This window comes from Chelon labrosus (assembly GCF_963514085.1).
Source record: "Chelon labrosus genome assembly, chromosome: 6".
In the NCBI taxonomy this organism is placed as follows: Eukaryota; Metazoa; Chordata; class Actinopteri; order Mugiliformes; family Mugilidae; genus Chelon; species Chelon labrosus.
In genome coordinates this window covers 3,453,702-3,474,577 of record NC_140342.1, presented here as the reverse complement: position 1 = coordinate 3,474,577, position 20,876 = coordinate 3,453,702, and positions in this window count along the sequence as shown.

Genomic DNA, 20,876 nt, shown 5'->3' with positions numbered 1-20,876 from the left:
ACATCAGAGAAAGTGTAATGAGTTGATTATTTCTGTTATCATATCAAATGTGCGTGTGTTCAAGTACAGTTATTCAAAAAAACAGTTATTTCTTTTCTTTCTCTGTCTCTACAGCTGAGGAAACACATCCCAAACAACAATGGCGGTTCAGTTAAGAGTCATTTTAGAAGAACACAACATTCAAAAGTTGACACTTTCAACAGGAATTCCTGATACAGTGGAAGATCTTGTTTCCATAGTTACAAGAACTTTCCAACTGTATGGGGAAATTGGACTACTATACCAAGACAAAGACTTTGACAATCAGTTTTTCAGTGTCACATCAACTGCTGACTTGCACGACAAGGCTAAAGGTTAAAGTGATCCAAAAAGAGCCAGTCATCACCCTTGACCTACACCCAGTATCAGAACCATCATCTACATTGAGTTCTCCGAGTTCCGTGAACACCCATTTGACAAGAAATACTGAAACGGACATCTCCCCTGCAGATGATGATGCATCCTCACAGGACTGCGCATCATCAAGTTCCAAGGACACCATTATTCTCCCTGATTCATGTCGACATGCTGCATGGCCAGTGCCATTTCAAGTACCGCAGTTTTCCCGAGACATAGAACTAATCCTCGCAGAGGCAAACAAAACATATCATGCCACTGGAAGACACTTCGGGGATGCCAGTGTTAAATCAGCAATAATGCAAGACCTTTCCAAAGTGATTTTTTCCTACACTGCCTATCCATCAAGTCAACAGATTCTCTCAGTGGCTGAAGCTCTGGTTGCCAAGTTTCCATGTCTCAAGGAGCCGGGTTCATTTGCAGGGTTATATGGCTGGCAACAACGCATAAAATATAAGATGCACAATTACCGTGCCAAGCTAAAATCTCGACAATATGCCTACCCGGAAATCGAAGTCAACACACTGAAGAGGAAGCATCCGGCTGATGCAGGCCCATCAAAAAATGTGAAAAAGCCTAAAAAAGCTGAGGTTAATTACCTCCCTCCACACCCTGCTGGCGAAAGCCAAGGCACACTGGAGAAGGAGAGGCTTGAATTACTCAATGAAGTGAAAAAGAAAAACAATGCAAAGATAATTGCAGATAAAATGAGTAAAACCTTCTCAAGCCGAAGAGTCGAAGTGGTGACCCTCAGCCCCTCTGTGAGTGCGTTTAAAGAAAGGTGGCCGGCATTATTCAGTGAGGCTCAGGTGAGAATGTTTGATAATTTTTCCTTCCTACCAAGAAACATTAATGTGGTTACTTTGTGATCTGGTCTGTCATTTAAAATTTCCTTTTCCCCCCTTTACTTACTCACTAGATCAAGGAAGAGTTCTGTCGTATAACAACAGTTTCCTTGGAGGAGACATTCCTGCTGAAGCTTGATGGGTACACACCAGGTCTTTTGCAGCTTATGCGTGCTAAAAGAGGAGCTGTTGGTTCCAAGATACGCCCGCTGCTGGACACTGTAAATGACGTATGTTGTTTCACTTTTTTCACAAATATGTAGTAATTGATTTAAAGGGGAACTCCGGCGCAAAATGAACCTGAGGTTAATAACACATGTGTACCGAGTTCGACCGTTCTCTAGTATTTGTTTTCATGCATTTGTTTTGTTAGTCAAATGTGACCAGTTTTCTTGCAAACCACTATTTAGCGTATAACGCTAGCCTTCGGGGCAAACCTACACATAAAAAGAAATCGTTCGCGTCTGGCTCGCTTATCCAGGCGGGCGCCATCTTGGGGAAACTCAACTCTCTTTCCTATGCTCTCAGTGCTTTCTTCCGGCAACAGACAGTTCAGTTTCCCCAAGATGGCGCCCGCCTGGATATGCGAGCCCGACGCGAACGGTACTGTGTTCCTTTTTTAATAAACTGCCTGTATACTTGCAAAGTTCTCAATGCTTCGGTTTACATGTAGAGACCCTAGTTATGCTACCGTGTAAGTGTGGTGATATTGTGAGCCTTGTTAGTGGTATAGAAATAGCGATTTCTTTTCATGTGTACGTGTGCCCCGAAGGCTAGCGTTATACGCTAAATAGCGGTTTGCAAGAAAACTGGTCACATTTGACTAACAAAACAAATGCATGAAAACAAATACCAGAGAACGGTCGAACTCGGTACACGTGTTATTAACCCCAGGTTCATTTTGCGCCGGAGTTCCCCTTTAAGTGAATTAAAAGTGAAATTATCTGTAAACAATTGCTTTGTTGTGCACAAGATTGAGCTCCTAACCAATTTAACAAACTACAGGTCAACAACAGTCTGTGAAATGTTTAAAAATGTTTTAATTTTTAAAGAATTCAGTCTTAGTGTATGTAAATCTCTGAGTTCCACTAACACTCTTTTGACTAAATTGTATCTCCCTACAGTCACAAAGCATTGAGAAAAAACGGGATGTAGTTGTCTGCTGCCTCATTGAATACCTGGGAGAAAGACAAGAGGATCTTTTCCACGACTGCCAGGTAGGCTATGTCATTGACAACAGGTGACTGATTAAGTCAAAAAGATCCTCATGACTTCCTCTGCTCTACTCTGAACTCCTCTCATTTCCTCCACTCTCCCCTCCTCTTCTCTGCTCTACTCGGCTCTCCTCTGGTATACCCTCTTCTCCCCTTCTCCTTTCGTCTTCTGTCCACTCCCCTGTGCTCTTCTTTACTCTGCAAGATAAACTGAAATGTATTGGAACAACATCTTAAATAATATACGTAAATTAAAAATGTGTATGCTTTTTGTTTCTTTCTTTTTAACATGCAGGAATGTGAGGACCACACGGACAAAACAATGAAAGTGATTGTCATGCACAGTGTCATGGCCGAGGAGGATCCATCAGATGTGTGTATTGTGATTGAGGGAAACACAGTGATGGAAGGATGTGGAAGCCGAACGAAAGCCTGCATTTTGCTGATGGGACTGATACATGCTCTTAATCTCGAATATCCAAAGCCGCTGAAGAACACGTTTGAAGCATTTCAAAAACTTTTTTTGGAGCTTGACGGGGCGAAACTATTGAAGAAGGTCCACAGCCTCAAAAATAAGCTCATGCAATAGGGACACATTTCACCTCTTCCCCTCAAGACGATCTTTTGTCCGAACAGAGCAGAGTTGTCTAATTTTTATTTTTATTCTCTTCCCTCCGCTGCTCTGTCCCCCCTCCTTATCCCCCTCCCACACACACACACTCACACTCACACACTCCTGACTCTCCAGACCGCCAGGGGTCTATACATCGCCTAGCAACAGCTGGTCTGTTAACAGGCTTGAACCCCCCCCATTACCACTTTTATATGCGCGCACACACACACACACATGCACACATAAACACAAACAAACAAACAAATACACATACACACACCTTTTTCCATGAGGGTACAGTGTCCATTGTTGGTGCTCTCATTTGTTTAGCTGTTTCTGATTCAATTTTCCACTCTGTTACATGTCTCAGATGTCAGTGGTTAGTTGTTTAGTTAATGAGTTAGTTGGTTATTTAATGAGTAAGTTGTTTATTTGTTTTTATTTAGTTAGTTAATTAGTAAGTGGTGATCTGACAATCAAAGGAAGAATTTGTCATTATGGTGGCTTGTTGGTTAAAACTGGGGTTTCAGACATGATCAGTAAAGAGCAGCTGTCAGGATCAGAGTTCTGATCGGTACCGATCACCTCAATCAACTGATCAAATATCAATAACCTGCCTCTGCTGAATACATCTGTCTCCTGAACCTGTGATTCTCCATCTGTTCAGTGATGTAAATGATAATAACTTATTTAAGTTTGTGTTACTTTAATTTATGTTATTAAACTGAGAAATTCAATATTTCATGGAATAAAAACATGTATGATCACTATCTGAAAGGCTATTTTTTGGGGGAGGGGGGTAAATCTTATCTCCTCTGAATAAGTAATGGTAATTAACTGATATGAATTAACTTTGAATAGTAATTATCAGGTATTACCTACTTAGTAATCAAGAGTTAATTTTACCCAATTTAAATGAGTAAGTAGTTGTTAAATATATACAGACATGTTAGATAAATCTAACCTAATTTATTTAAGTATTCCATAGCTTTTTATTTCAGTTATTTTATACTCAAAATATGGAATTAAATCTACCCAAAAAAATGTAGCTGCAAATTGTTACCTCAGATTTATTGGGTAAATTCTATAGGTTACTTTTTTCAGTGTAAGTCTATTAATAATGACTACAGTTGAAGTGAACCTCTCAGTCTGAGTGCTGCTCTTTCTTTCTGGACTTAATGAAACCGACAAATGATTAGAAGAAGAATCATCCAGATGATTTGATGCACAGATCTTTATTACATTTAAATGGAGAAAAACACAAGATTAATATGAGAGGTAATATTTAACTAATAAAACATGTGAAGAACATTCACAACATTTTGAATCAATCCAGTAAATGTCTTGAAAGTCTCCTAATCATCTGTTAATGTTCAAAAACTCCACATGAAGCACAAGTGACTTGATGAACATGTCTTATTGTCTGGAAACACTGAGATGATCAACATTACTACAAACTAGAAGACATGACTGAGAGAAAGAGAGAAGATGAGACAGTGAAAGACAGTGTGTCAGAGAGTCACTCAGTGGAGTCACTCAGATCATTTCCATAGAGAGCCACTTTGCATCAGCAGCACCATGCTCCAGTGCTCTGGGAGAGTTTATAGTCCTGAGAGTTGAACACTGGATGACTGACAGCTGTCCTTCATGACAACAGAAGCCACAGAAATCCTCCTCATCAAAAACATGACTTTGATCTGCGTCCTCATCTGGACTCTCCTCTGCTGCTGCTTCACAGGTAAAGTCCAGAGAATCAAACTCCTCTCCTCTATCAACATCCGTCCCTCTGAAATGAAGCCCACAAAACCATCAAGCTGCTTTATGTTTTTGTCTCTGTATCCTCAGAGTCCAGAGGCCAGATCACAGTGACTCAGCCTGGAGCAGTGAGGTCTGCTATGAGAGGAACAGTCACCATCAACTGTAGGACCAGTCAGAATATTTATAACTCCTACTCTTTATCCTGGTACCAACAGAGAGATGGAGGAGTTCCTAAACTTCTCATTAAATACATTAGCACTCAAGAATCAGGGATTCCAGATCGTTTTTCAGGCAGTGGATCAAACTCTGACTTCACGCTGACCATCAGTGGAGTCCAGACTGAAGATGCAGCAGTTTATTACTGTGAGAGTCTTCACTATCCCAACAGTCAGTGGGTGTTCACACAGTGAAAAAGCGTCGTACAAAAACCTCCCTCAGTCAGACTGAACAGAAACTGAAGTGACTGCTGCAGCTGGAAGCTACTGCAGACACTGATACAGTTCACTGAACACACAAACCAGACGTTGATTAAAATGTTCATACAGATCATACACTCCTATTTCATACATCCTATTTAACTGTGACAGTTAAAAGCCTTGTTCATGACCTTTGACCTCAGCTTCATGCTGGATCACAGCTTTCTCTCTTAAATCCCATCAAAAGTAAAAATGAAGACACAGATCAACATCATAAATGTTTGTGATCAATATTCATTCAATCATTAATATTAATATCACTGAGAATGATCACAAAGAGAATATCCCAGAACCAAGCTGTCCTCAAGTCTCTGGATCAGTTTCCTAGCAGACCATCAATATCTTCTACATGTCATTATGTCAATATGTAAATATGTAGAGTATTAACAGTGAGAGGGAAACAGCATGATATGTGTTGGACAGCTGCAGCTGATTATATTATTATTAAGATATATATTTAAATAGACATCATCAGAATTATTTATATGTCATCATTTAGAACAAGTAATGAGAATCTGCTTCTAAAAGAACAGACAGCTGGATGATGTAACACTGACATGGTCTTAACATGGGTTTAATATTCATCTTGATTAAAACTGATCTGATGTGATGAAACATATTCTGATAATACTAAAACATACAATAAAAATAAAATCTGCAATTAAGGTTGACCTATTCCTTTTGGAGTGTGTTCATGATTGTAACTGATGTTCTTACTTTAAGGTTTATGTGACAAACGATAAACAGTCAAAATAAATTTGATATATTTTTATTGTTTGAATAAGTAGACACTTAGAGGATTACATCAAGCAATGAACAAATGAAGAAAGAGATTAGAAGAAAGAGAGAGAGAGAGAGTTAGAGAGAGCAGACAGAGAGCAGAGAGAGAGTGAAAGCAGTCTGAGAGTCCCAGTGAGTCAGGTCAGGACTGGGAACACTGGTCTCTCCTCAGTGTCTCTGAGAGCGGAGTCTGGGAGCCCTGGCTGGCCTCACAGGTCACAGAGCCCACCTTCCCCCACTGGTCTGCAGGGAGCCTCAGGGTGCTGCTCCAGCTGTAGTGGCCGTCCTTCTGCAGCACCCCGGGGCTCCTGCTCTCCTCCCAGCTGCTGCTGCTGCTGCCGTCCACCTTCCAGGACAGACTCCAGTCTGAGGGGAAGCCCTTGTTGGCCAGGCACATGAGCGTGGCCTTCCCCTTCTCCAGCTCCTCCACGGAGGGAGGCAGCACCGTCAGGGTGGGACGGGCATCACCTAGGAGGACAGGGAGCACACAGCTGTCAATCAAACAGCAGACACTTGGACACCTTTACTGTGAGAGAGTTGATTTTCTCCTTGAAGAACTTTCTGTCAGATGCTTTTTCTGCTCCACCAGTCACTCACTCACACATTGTTTCACTTCCCTTTCAGAAAGCTCTCATGCATATCAGCACAGAGACAATCATCATCCAGTTTGACCTGAAATATGTCCAACTACACTGGAAACTAAAGAAGCACATGTCTCAACATTTCCAAGAAAAGTTTGGCTTCAACATCATCAACATCTGAACCATACATGACTTTAAAGGATTTAGTGGAAACAAGTAGAGAGAAGCAGCTCACTGCCACAAAATGATCTTCATGTGGACTTCAATCATTATTTAACAAACTGTTGACATGATTTCAAACGTCAAACTGAATCCATCCTAACAACAGTTATTTTTATGTCACATTACAAACTGATCATAGGACCAATGAACTTTGATCCTTTCTACACTTCAAGCTTTGAAATTTCACTTTGACGCAAACGTGAATATCAAACTTCATCAAAGCTGATCTGAGTTAGCCTCCATGAGGAGAGAGAAAAACATAAAGACTGAAACTGTTGGAAAGAAAAGAGACATATTTGACTCTTCTTCAAACAGTCATGAAAAGGGTCTGAAAAGATGAATCTACAATCTAGTATTTAGTATTAAATACAGTAGAAACTTACTTCCAACTTCCAGTCTGGTTCCTCCACCGAACGTGTACCACAGTGATACAAACTCATTGAGCCGCCGTACAAAAACCTCTGACTGGAGAGAGACACGGCTCTCTGACTTTGTCAGACTGAACTAAACCTACAAGCCCTCAAAATTCAACTTTACCATTAAAACCACAAAGAAGGATTTATCCTCTGAACCATACTAATGTTTTAGATTCATTGATATGAGTTTGAAATATCTGAAGTGAACTTTGTCTCTTGGTGCAGAAAGATTAATGTAAAAATATTACATGGAAAGATGTTTAGTTTTCCTGCCTGATGAATAAAAAGTCAAGAAAATAAAAAGAGAGAATAGCTCCTAAAATAAAAGAGCTTTAAGTTTGACTTACTTCCAACTTCCAGTCTGGTTCCTCCACCAAAAGTCCACCACAGTGATACAAACTCATTGAGCCGCCGTACAAAAACCTCTGACTGGAGAGAGACACGGCTCTCTGACTTTGAAACAAACAAACTCAACTCAATCATTCACTGTTTGGATCATTTTGTCAGCTGATAGGAAAACTGAAAATAACACAGTAGAACACATTGAATGAATTTAGATTTTTATTTAGAATTCATTTCATATTAAATTACTTTTTAAAAGTCATATTGAGTTTGATTTACTTTTAAGACAGAGATTCATTCAAAAACTGGTAATATTATAACACATGCACATGCAATACATTTTAATAATGCATACTGTTGTGGAAGTTTTTCTACTGCTGCTGGTGAAGAATGAACTCGAGACTTCTGCCAGCCGACAAGGTTTTATTTTCTTTGCAAAGAAAAGGTCAATCAACACGCGAGTGGTCAAAGGTGAAGAAAGACTCCGAATGTGGGGAAACCGAAACATTTATACCTGAGGAACACCCCTTTCGCATCCCTTCGTCTCCTGCATCGGTCGGTCCCTCCAGGAAGTGTTGTCACACCCTTTTGTCTTTTGCAGGTATCAGCACCGACCCCCCGTTGGTGTGTTTTAAACCTGAGGTATCCTGCAGGATCTTGCATTTAGGTGCAAGGCTGAGTCCAGACATTGCAATCCACAAAGCCAAAAGGGCCCAGTATCTCACGTTAGGAAGGGGGAGGTTGGCCATCTCCAGTGGCTGAGACAAAGAAATTAAATTTACCATTACAATACACATAAAAGACTAAATATTTAAAATATTAATATGACTACAGACATGTTCCAGATCAATACTGATAACTGACTGATCACCTGACTTAAAAATAGAAAATAAGAAAGGAGATATTTTAAAAGAAGATATATTTAAAAGTGTAAATATAAATTCTTTCATTGACTCTTTAACCAGTACATCAGTGAAGTGATTGATCCATTGATCAACAGCATGATCAGAGTGATCCAAGTCCCTGTTGGAGTCACTCAGATCATTTCCATAGAGAGCCACTTTGCATCAGCAGCACCATGCTCCAGTGCTCTGGGAGAGTTTATAGTCCTGAGAGTTGAACACTGGATGACTGACAGCTGTCCTTCATGACAACAGAAGCCACAGAAATCCTCCTCATCAAAAACATGACTTTGATCTGCGTCCTCATCTGGACTCTCCTCTGCTGCTGCTTCACAGGTAAAGTCCAGAGAATCAAACTCCTCTCCTCTATCAACATCCGTCCCTCTGAAATGAAGCCCACAAAACCATCAAGCTGCTTTATGTTTTTGTCTCTGTATCCTCAGAGTCCAGATGCCAGGTCACAGTGACTCAGCCTGGAGCAGTGAGCTCTGCTCTGGGAGGATCAGTCACCATCAACTGTAGGACCAGTCAGAATCCTAGCTATTTAGCCTGGTACCAACAGAGAGATGGAGGAGTTCCTAAACTTCTCATTTACTCTACTAGCAGTCGAGCATCAGGGACTCCAAGTCGTTTTTCAGGCAGTGGATCAAACTCTGACTTCACTCTGACCATCAGTGGAGTCCAGACTGAAGATGCAGCAGTTTATTACTGTCAGAGTTGGCACTACATCAACAGTCAGTATGTGTTCACACAGTGAAAAAGCGTCGTACAAAAACCTCCCTCAGTCAGACTGAACAGAAACTAAAGTGACTGCTGCAGCTGGAAGCTACTGCAGACACTGATACAGTTCACTGAACACACAAACCAGACGTTGATTAAAACGTTCATACAGATCATACACTTCTATTTCATACATCCTATTTAACTGTGACAGTTAAAAATCTTGTTCATGACCTTTGACCTCAGCTTCATGCTGGATCACAGCTTTCTCTCTTAAATCCCAACAAAAGTAAAAATGAAGACACAGATCAACATCATAAATGTTTGTGATCAATAATCATTCAGTCATTAATATTAATATCACTGAGAATGATCACAAAGAGAATATTCCAGAACCAAGCTGTCCTCAAGTCTCTGGATCAGTTTCCTAGCAGACCATCAATATCCTCTACATGTCATTATGTCAATATGTAAATATGTAGAGTATTAACAGTGAGAGGGAAACAGCATGATATGTGTTGGACAGCTGCAGCTGATTATATTATTATCAATATATATTTAAATAGACATCATCAGAATTATTTATATGTCATCATTTAGAACAAGTAATGAGAATCTGCTTCTAAAAAAACACAGCTGGCTGATGTAACACTGACATGGTCTTAACATGGGTTTAATATTCATCTTAATTAAAGCTGATCAAACCTGATTTAAAAAACAAAATGGGATAATAATAAAAAATGGAATAAAAATAAAGTTTGTAATGACAGCTGGGATAGGCTCCAGCAGACCCCGCGACCCTTAACAGGAATAAGCGGGTACATTAGATGAATGAATGAATAAAATTTGTAATTAAGGTTGACTTTTATTCTTTTTGGAGTGTGTTCATGATTGTAACTGATGTTCTTACTTTAAGGTTTATGTGACAAAAGATAAACAGTCAAAATAAATTTGATATGTTTTTATTGTTTGAATAAGTAGACACTTAGAGGATTACATCAAGCAATGAACAAATTAAGAAAGAGATTAGAAGAAAGAGAGAGAGAGAGTTAGAGAGAGCAGACAGAGAGCAGAGAGAGAGTGAAAGCAGTCTGAGAGTCCCAGTGAGTCAGGTCAGGACTGGGAACACTGGTCTCTCCTCAGTGTCTCTGAGAGCGGAGTCTGGGAGCCCTGGCTGGCCTCACAGGTCACAGAGCCCACCTTCCCCCACTGGTCTGCAGGGAGCCTCAGGGTGCTGCTCCAGCTGTAGTGGCCGTCCTTCTGCAGCACCCCGGGGCTCCTGCTCTCCTCCCAGCTGATGCTGCTGCTGCCGTCCACCTTCCAGGACAGACTCCAGTCTGAGGGGAAGCCCTTGTTGGCCAGGCACATGAGCGTGGCCTTCCCCTTCTCCAGCTCCTCCACGGAGGGAGGCAGCACCGTCAGGGAGGAGGGGACTCTACCCACTGCAGAGAGAGAGAACACATTTAGAGAAACTGGGAGTTTGGATGAAGCTGCTCTTCAGTCTTTCACTTCCCTCTCTGAGCTCGGTAACCGTGGAAACAGACAGGCATCACTGCTGAACCACAGCAACAGACAGGTTTCAGGACTAAAGAGGAAACTTTGAGAGTGGCATTTTGTTCCTCTGATGTCTTCATGTTTCATCTCCAAACTACTAATTCTTAGTTTGACACTTTCAACACATTTGACTTCATGTGAAAAATGTCAGATTTCTATTATTTTACAGGATCTTAACAGTTTCAAACAGAAAAGACCTAGATGGTGTGTGTTTGCTTTGGTTCTTCAACATGAACATTGTTAACGACTGAATCACAGATTAAAACTCATCCAATGAATCCAACTCAGACATCATGCTGTTTACATAGAACAGTGAGCTTTGAACAGATTGGGATCTACAAAACTGAGCAATGAAAAACTTTGAGAAAGATCCAGTAAAACGGAGGAGAAATGTTTTGTCAGCTGTTTGGTCTGAAGTTTAAAAAGATTTTAAAATATTTTCTTCAGAGAGGAAACTTTATTTTAGAAACGGAATATGTTAAAATTGAATTTCAAACAAAATCTTAAAGTGAAGAAGATTAGAGTCTGTCTGAAGACATAATGTCACTCATTCAAGAATCACTGCAATTATATTAAATGGCAACGAGCAGATAAAATGTTTTAGTAATGTTTACAGTTATGAAATAAATCACAATAAATCTACAATTTGGGCTATTAAATGAGTCAAATGTACTTCCAGTTAACTTCCAGTCTGGTTCCTCCACCAAAAGTCCACCACAGTGATACAAACTCATTGAGGCGCCGTACAAAAACCTCTGACTGGAGAGAGACACGGCTCTCTGACTTTGAAACAAACAAACTCAACAAATTGATTCTCAGATCACACAGTTTATGTATTAAGAGGTTAAAGTGTTGAAAACTGATTCACATCATTTGAATTCACTTTTATTGTAAAACTTTACAATTTATTTTATTATTTAGACAAATAAATTAGAACATTTAATAGAGAAAGTCTTCAATGAATCCATCCAAACAGAAATAATTATCATAGACACATGTTCATCTAAGATCATGATAAATTAAATATTAATAATAATTTAGTTTAACTACATCCAACGGTTACACTGACATGTGATTGAAGGGAATTAATTCAAATGTTGTGGTGTAAATTTATTTCAGTCGACCTCAAGTCACAGACAAACAAATGAACACTGACACATTACTGATCAATATCCTGATGAAGTGATTGATCCATTGATCAACAGCATGATCAGAGTGATCCAAGTCCCTGTTGGAGTCACTCAGATCATTTCCATAGAGAGCCACTTTGCATCAGCAGCACCATGCTCCAGTGCTCTGGGAGAGTTTATAGTCCTGAGAGTTGAACACTGGATGACTGACAGCTGTCCTTCATGACAACAGAAGCCACAGAAATCCTCCTCATCAAAAACATGACTTTGATCTGCGTCCTCATCTGGACTCTCCTCTGCTGCTGCTTCACAGGTAAAGTCCAGAGAATCAAACTCCTCTCCTCTATCAACATCCGTCCCTCTGAAATGAAGCCCACAAAACCATCAAGCTGCTTTATGTTCTTGTCTCTGTATCCTCAGAGTCCAGAGGCCAGGTCACAGTGACTCAGCCTGGAGCAGTGAGCTCTGCTCTGGGAGGATCAGTCACCATCAACTGTAGGACCAGTCAGAGGGTTTATAGTGGTAGCTACTTACACTGGTACCAACAGAGAGATGGAGGAGTTCCTAAACTACTCATTACATATACTAGCAGTCGACAATCAGGGATTCCAAATCGTTTTTCTGGCAGTGGATCAAACTCTGACTTCACTCTGACCATCAGTGGAGTCCAGACTGAAGATGCAGCAGTTTATTACTGTCAGAGTTATCATGTCATCAACAGTCAAGCTGTGTTCACACAGTGAAAAAGCGTCGTACAAAAACCTCCCTCAGTCAGACTGAACAGAAACTGAAGTGACTGCTGCAGCTGGAAGCTACTGCAGACACTGATACAGTTCACTGAACACACACAGTTGAAATAAAAACGTTTGATTATTTTCAGAAACAGTAAATAAAATGAATAACAATATACAATAACACCCACTAATTAATGATTAATATAATTCTTCTCTTGTTTCCATTGTTCAAAAGTTTGTAACTTCTGAACAATGAACTATACTTATCTTTTAGATAAGTATAGTTCTGTGGGAACCTACAGAGAAAGGTACGCTTGGAATGTGTGATAGCATCCATGCATGTATCCCAACCCAAGGTATCTGTGGAGTGTGTTTATGCTGCATCATGAAATACATGAAAAAAAGCAGGGATGATGTGCAGCCCACTACATCACTAATGAATGTTCTCAGCACCTTCTATGACTGTGTAACCTTAGTTACTGTACACATTAGTTGTGGATTATTTTAAGGATTAATTTTTATTATAATAATTTATGTTGTATATTCAGTTGTACAATATTATTTTGGGACTACACAGGATTAAGTTTATTTCATAATTTATTCTTTATGTGCTCCTGCACTTTATTTACTTATTCATCATTTTATCAGTTATCTGACACCTTTATAGATTCATTTTGGTTCCTACCTGACAGTTGTTTATGGTGGGACAATTAAGGGTGTGATGCTCTTCTGGTGCAAGTGGAAAACGTAATAATAAAGTTATGGATGTACTGTCCTACCGTGTTGGTGTTGGTGTTCAGAAGATTTGAACTTTAACCTGCTTCACACCCACAACCTGAGAGTCTAGAGAAGGACACTGTTAGAAACCAGGGTTACAGACTGGTGGCAGCGGGTTTGTTTTTCAGTCTTCGGATTAATTAGCCAAGGCAGTCAACTAGTTTACGGCCGGTGGGACTTCACTGCAGTCTACACGTGGACCTTGTGGGTTTGTTGCCGTTTCACCTATGGGACAATCTCACTGACAAGTTTCAGCCGTGGAAAAGCGAAGTGAGGTTGGTTCACCTGCCCATTGGAGTTGGACAGTAGCCAAGGTTCAGCCCACTACTGGCGTGCCTGATCATGAAGCTGACTACACAGGTATCTTAGAGCCAGGTCCACCTAGTTTTCAAGGCCTTGTAGCAGCACACACACTTGCTCCTGTACAGGCAGGGCTGACTTATGTAAGAGTAATGCATCTAACTAATGGTGACCTCCATGTACCATGTGACACCCGACTGGGGGATTTTCATCCACTAGATGTAGATAGTGAGGATGAATACTGGTTCAGTATGATGGACTTATCAAGTGGATATTGGCAGGTTGAGCCTGAGTCACAAGACAGAGAGTAAACAGCATTTAACACTGGCAGTGGCCTGTACCAATTCAAAGTTATGCCTATGAGCTTAACCAGTTCTCCATCCACGTTTCAACGATTAATGGAAGTGGTGCTCCATGGCCTCCACTGGAAAGATAGCTAGATTTATTTGGATGATGTCCTTGTGTTCAGACGCTCTTTTACAGATCACCTTCAGAGCCTTGGAGAGGTGTTCAGACGTTTTCGCTCTGCTGGTCTCAAGTTGAAAACCCCGAAGTGCCAGTTTGCACGAACACTAGTGACCTTTCTCGGACATGTCATCTTCCTGCATCCTTTCTTGTTATACACAGATGCTTCACAGGATAGTATTGGCTCTGTGTTGGCTCAACATCAGGACAATAAAGAACGTGTTATTGCCTATGGAAGCCATAGACCCAGGCCTTCTGAAAGGAAATGGTCTACTTTTGACTGTGAGCTTTGGGCAGTTGTTTCGTCTGTGAGACATTTTAAGCACTTCCTCTCAGGAAGCTCATTCACAGTGGTCGCAGATCATAAGCCCCTTTTGAGTCTGAAGAAAAGTCCTGAGGATAACGATCCCACTTGAAGGCGTAGTCGATGGATACTCCAGCTGGATGTGTACGACTACAACATTTTACACCCGGAAGTTAAACTGCATGCTAATGCGGATGCCATGTCACGGTGTCCCAACACAGAGGCTAGCAGCAAGGCTGTTCATTGTGTCATATCTGCCATCAGTGCCCCAGACTGAGAGTCTTCTTTCAGCATGAATGGCATGAATGACAGTGCTACCTCGGTTAGTTCAGAAATCAGCCAAACATTGTCAGTTGACTTGGAAGCACTACGCCAACAGCAGATTGAGGATGTCTGCCTCACTGTACTCATTGATTGGCTGAAGGACAGTTCACTTAGACCAGCCACTGGCCGTTTAAGACACTCCTCCCCAGCATTGCGAAACCTCTGGCATGAATTTCCCAAACTGATTATTAGATATGGACTCCTCTGCAGGAAACCGTGGCATTACACCCACAGCCCCGAGAGTCTGGAGAAGGACACTGTTAGAAACCAGAGTTACACAATGCACACAACACAGCACCTGTCATCAGGCCTCAAGTTCAATTCAGTCCAGACTTTAACATCTCAGGACTCTGAAGCTCCAGACCTGCAGTCTAACACAATAAAACACTGACACTGATCATCAGGTTATGTGACACCTCATACTTCAGACTCATGAAACCACAATGACAGGTCAGAAGAGAACAGTGTTAGAACTGAAACAATCATGTCAACATCTTGATAGATAGATTGACAACTTTATTGATCACTTTGGGAGGCACATTGAGGTTTTCTGGTGGGAGGGGTTGGTGATAGACAGAAAAGAAAGCATTAAAATAATACACGTGTTTTTAATAGAATCTAAAATGTCCACAGATGATTTTACTGCAACTCTGATGGATTCATTTTCTTCATGGGTCTCCAGATTGTGGAGAAACATGGATCAAAGATTCTGAACAAGTGCACAAGTCAACTTCAAGATTCTTTGTTTGTCTTCCAAACTGCAGCAACATATTTATGTTTGTATCCCCACATCTTTTAGTTCTTTAGTTCAAATCTGTCAGAGGATAGACTGCAGTTTAGGTAAATTTGAAGAAGAGAAACTAATGTTAACAAATTTAAATCATATTTCCATTAGAGAACAGTTGAAGCTGGACTATCTTATCCAGCATGTTGCTTTGTAGAATAAAAGCTCCTGCTGCTGATTTAATGATCTGAAAAGATGCTGACTGAATGTTTAGATGTTATGTCTCCATCAACTAAAGGTTCAAATACAGAATAAACTCCAGCTGAGTCAAAACAGATTTAATGCCTGAACAAGTAATATCAGTATAATCAGCATCTCCATCATATCAGTTCCATGTTCACAGCTCACCAACCAGAAGATGAAAACAGCTGGTAGAATGAGGTCAGTTTGTGAGTCGGTGCAGACTGAATGTAACTGGAGAACTTTAGTCAATGGGGAGGGTTCAGAGTAGATAGAGGCATCATCTGCATAGAGGAGAATCTTTCATGTTGTGTAACCATCACCACAAAGACCTGAGCTCTGTCACATCTGAACTGTTTATCTCTAAAATGTTTGCAGTTAAAAAAGTTGAAACTCAAAACATTTTCTATGTTAACACCTTGTATGTAGAAGCAGTGAAGCAGCAGGAGCATGTTGGGACCAGAAGTGAACTCAAACTGTACGTACATCAATAAAACACTGACTGTTAAAAGTTCAGTGAGATCAGAAGACACTGAGAAGATGAGATTTGAGAGGTTCTGTGGAGGTCTGCTCCCTGACTTCACTAATAACATATTAAAATCTGTATCTATTAGTCAAGCAAAGCTACAGAACTGATTCAAATATTCTAGAACTTTTCAAAAATCAATCAGTATGTTACAGAAAATGTTAATATTATGGTCAAATGAAGGTGACAGTCACAGATTTATTCTTTGTGGATAATATTTGTTCACACAACTTTATGTAGCCAGGTGGTAATTTTTATTTTTTTTGTAAATGTTCAGAGCCCACTGCCGTATTTTGTGTACTTTTTTCTTTTGTTTCATTCTCGAACCGAGAACCATTGACTTTTGCGCTACGAATTTTGTCAAAACAGTTTCTTTTTAACTGCCATAAAATAAATGAGTTAAGCTATAAGAACCCCAGCAATTGTGTCCTGTGCGTTTCACATTTCCCGGGCAACATTTATATTATATACACAAATAGTCACTCAGGTCATTTCCATAGAGAGCCACTTTGCATCAGCAGCACCATGCTCCAGTGCTCTGGGAGAGTTTATAGTCCTGAGAGTTGAACACTGGATGACTGACAGCTGTCCTTCATGACAACAGAAGCCACAGAAATCCTCCTCATCAAAAACATGACTTTGATCTGCGTCCTCATCTGGACTCTCCTCTGCTGCTGCTTCACAGGTAAAGTCCAGAGAATCAAACTCCTCTCCTCTATCAACATCCGTCCCTCTGAAATGAAGCCCACAAAACCATCAAGCTGCTTTATGTTTTTGTCTCTGTATCCTCAGAGTCCAGAGGCCAGGTCACAGTGACTCAGCCTGGAGCAGTGAGCTCTGCTCTGGGAGGATCAGTCACCATCAACTGTAGGACCAGTCAGAATGTTTATAATGGCAACTATTTGGCCTGGTACCAACAGAGAGATGGAGGAGTTCCTAAACCCCTTTTTTACTATGTTGGAGGTCGAGTATCAGGGACACCAAATCGTTTTACAGATGGTGGAACAAACTCTGCCTTCACTCTGACCATCAGTGGAGTCCAGACTGAAGATGCAGCAGTTTATTACTGTCAGAGTTATCATGAGATCAACAGTCAAGCTGTGTTCACACAGTGAAAAAGCGTCGTACAAAAACCTCCCTCAGTCAGACTGAACAGAAACTGAAGTGACTGCTGCAGCTGGAAGCTACTGCAGACACTGATACAGTTCACTGAACACACACTAATCCATTCTGTAGCTCTTTAACTTAACCATACCTATCTTTACTTAACCGTCTCTGTAAACACATCTTAAGCACCAAACTTTAAAACTCAAATGTTTTCTCTTTATCTAAAACTCAGACTAGTGATCAGAAATATAACTTTACAAGTTCCTACACACAGAGATAGAGAGACACAAACAATGTGAATAGGGAAATTAAAGAATTATGTTAATCATATAACCTCTTCCATCCATTCATATATAATTATAATTAAATGTCCTTATTTGTTTTGCTAGTGAATAAAGAAAAGACAGAGTGGGACAGTAAATATTACAAAGCTTGGTCATGACCTTTGACCTCAGCTCAGTCTCAACTACATCCAGCATTAATAAAATATGAAGACAAAGATGAGCATCAGGAAACTTCATAATCAAAGATGATGCACATGGAAGCAATAAATGAGTCACATGAAGAAGAGAATATTATTTTAAACCTCCACTGTCCAGTTCATTAGGTACACCAGTGAAGTTATTCTAATCTAAATAATGTTGAGTTGATGTAGAAACAGCTTCAGAGATGCTGTAATCCAACTGGATGATCATTATGGTGCTGTTAAACTGGACTGAATTAAAAGTGTTTCTGTTATATAGTCTACCCCACTGACTACAATGTCAAAATATTAGGAACACGTGTCACTTCAGTAGTACTACAAAATGAAGACACAGCTGAATCAACATCTCTCTGAGTTATTAGAAAGTAAAGCTGAATACCAGAACCTTCATGAAGACAAGACAGGACTGTTGACACTAGTGTAGTCCAGGTGGAGAAAAAAACAAAAAAAACAAAACCACACAATAAGATGAAACCACTAAAAGTATTCATTCGTTATTTTTATTCTACATCGGGAAAGTATTAAATGTCCTATTGCATTTAAATGCACCACTAAATTGTGGGGTTACACGTAACCCCACACGGGGGTTACCTAGCCCTCAACAGCCAATCAGGAGCTACGCAGGCCACATTCAGCCTGTCAGCTTGGAAGTGAAGTGCAAGCACGTTTGTTTTGCCGGTCTCTTCCGATCTTAGCCACGGGAATGAGGACAGCTACCTGCAAAAAGGACGGAAAAACGGGGAAGAACCCCGAATTAAACTGTAATAAAATAAAAATAAAGCCAGTGCACTTACCTACTGAGAATCCAGAGCTGAGTAACTGAACGAAGGATAATGAAATTGAAATTGCATTTTATTTTGTATGTGCAAACTATTGAAGGAACCTCATTTCAGTAATGAGTTTACAGTGACTTGGAAGGTAACATTTGGTACAGTTTCTCTCATACTAGTAGGCCTATAGTACGTGAGGAATAATTAAGTACATCACTTTAATAGGCTACCTCTGAAATGATAGATATGACCTTGTTTATAGGTCTGGTTTTTTGAGAGGACGGGAAAATTCGAGGACCAGGACGTGATCCCGATTGTATTGGATGGCGAGCCAAGACCTCTGAGGAGAAAATCACCGACAAGGAGATATACACGTACACACACACACACATTCGCATTGACATCCTTGAACTTTTGATATCAGGTGCACCTGCAACAACTGTTAAAAGTTCAGTGAGATCAGAAGACACTGAGAAGATGAGATTTGAGAGGTTCTGTGGAGGTCTGCTCCCTGACTTCACCAATAACATATTCAAATCTGTATCTATTAGTTTGAATGCACCACTAAATTCACGTAACCCCACACGGGGGGTACCTAGCCCTCAACAGCCAATCAGGGGCTACGCAAGCCACGTTCAGCCTGTCAGCTTGGAAGTGAAGTGCAAGCAAGTTCGTGTTGCCGGTCTCTTCCGATCTCAGCCACGGGAATGAGGACGGAAAACGGAGAAGAACCCCGAATTAATAATTAGGTGAGATGGCTGGATGATTGATCATGAAATGTTCACAAAGGTTTATTATTCCAGGAAGATCTGCTCTGACTGTAGCAGAAACCTTTTAGAGTCCTGCTACATTCAGACTGATTGAGACTAAAATATCTGGACGTTCACTTTGTTTTACTGAGTTTATCAACATGATTCTGGACAGAGTTAGAAATGATGGAAACTTACACTTCCTTTACCCAATCAAAAACTGTTTTATCATCTCAGTTCTTCTCAGGATTTAAAAAATAAAATAAAATGATTGAAAAGAGTCAACATGAGAACAAGTGAGTTGATGAGCAGGTCTTTATTATTTAGAAGCAGTGAAACAACATTGAAACACAGAAAGAAGCCAGTAAATTGGAACATGTGAAAGAAAAGACAGAGAGCAGAGAGAGAGTGAAAGCAGTCTGAGAGTCCCAGTGAGTCAGGTCAGGACTGGGAACACTGGTCTCTCCTCAGTGTCTCTGAGAGCGGAGTCTGGGAGCCCTGGCTGGCCTCACAGGTCACAGAGCCCACCTTCCCCCACTGGTCTGCAGGGAGCCTCAGGGTGCTGCTCCAGCTGTAGTGGCCGTCCTTCTGCAGCACCCCGGGGCTCCTGCTCTCCTCCCAGCTGATGCTGCTGCTGCCGTCCACCTTCCAGGACAGACTCCAGTCTGAGGGGAAGCCCTTGTTGGCCAGGCACATGAGCGTGGCCTTCCCCTTCTCCAGCTCCTCCACAGAGGGAGGCAGCACCGTCAGGGTGGGACGGGCATCACCTAGGAGGACAGGGAGCACACAGCTGTCAATCAAACAGCAGACACTTGGACACCTTTACTGTGAGAGAGTTGATTTTCTCCTTGAAGAACTTTCTGTCAGATGCTTTTTCTGCTCCACCAGTCACTCACTCACACATTGTTTCACTTCCCTTTCAGAAAGCTCTCATGCATATCAGCACAGAGACAATCATCATCCAGTTTGACCTGAAATATGTCCAACTACACTGGAAACTAAAGAAGCACATGTCTCAACATTTCCAAGAAAAGTTTGTCTTCAACATCATCAACATCTGAACCATACATGACTTTAAAGGATTTAGTGGAAACAAGTAGAGAGAAGCAGCTCACTGCCACAAAATGATCTTCATGTGGACTTCAATCATTATTTAACAAACTGTTGACATGATTTCAAACGTCAAACTGAATCCATCCTAACAACAGTTATTTTGATGTCACATTACAAACTGATCATAGGACCAATGAACTTTGATCCTTTCTACACTTCAAGCTTTGAAATGTCACTTTGACACAAACGTGAAAATCAAACTTCATCAAAGCTGATCTGAGTTAGCCTCCATGAGGAGAGAGAAAAACATGAAGACTGAAAATGTTGGAAAGAAAAGAGACATATTTGACTCTTCTTCAAACAGTCATGA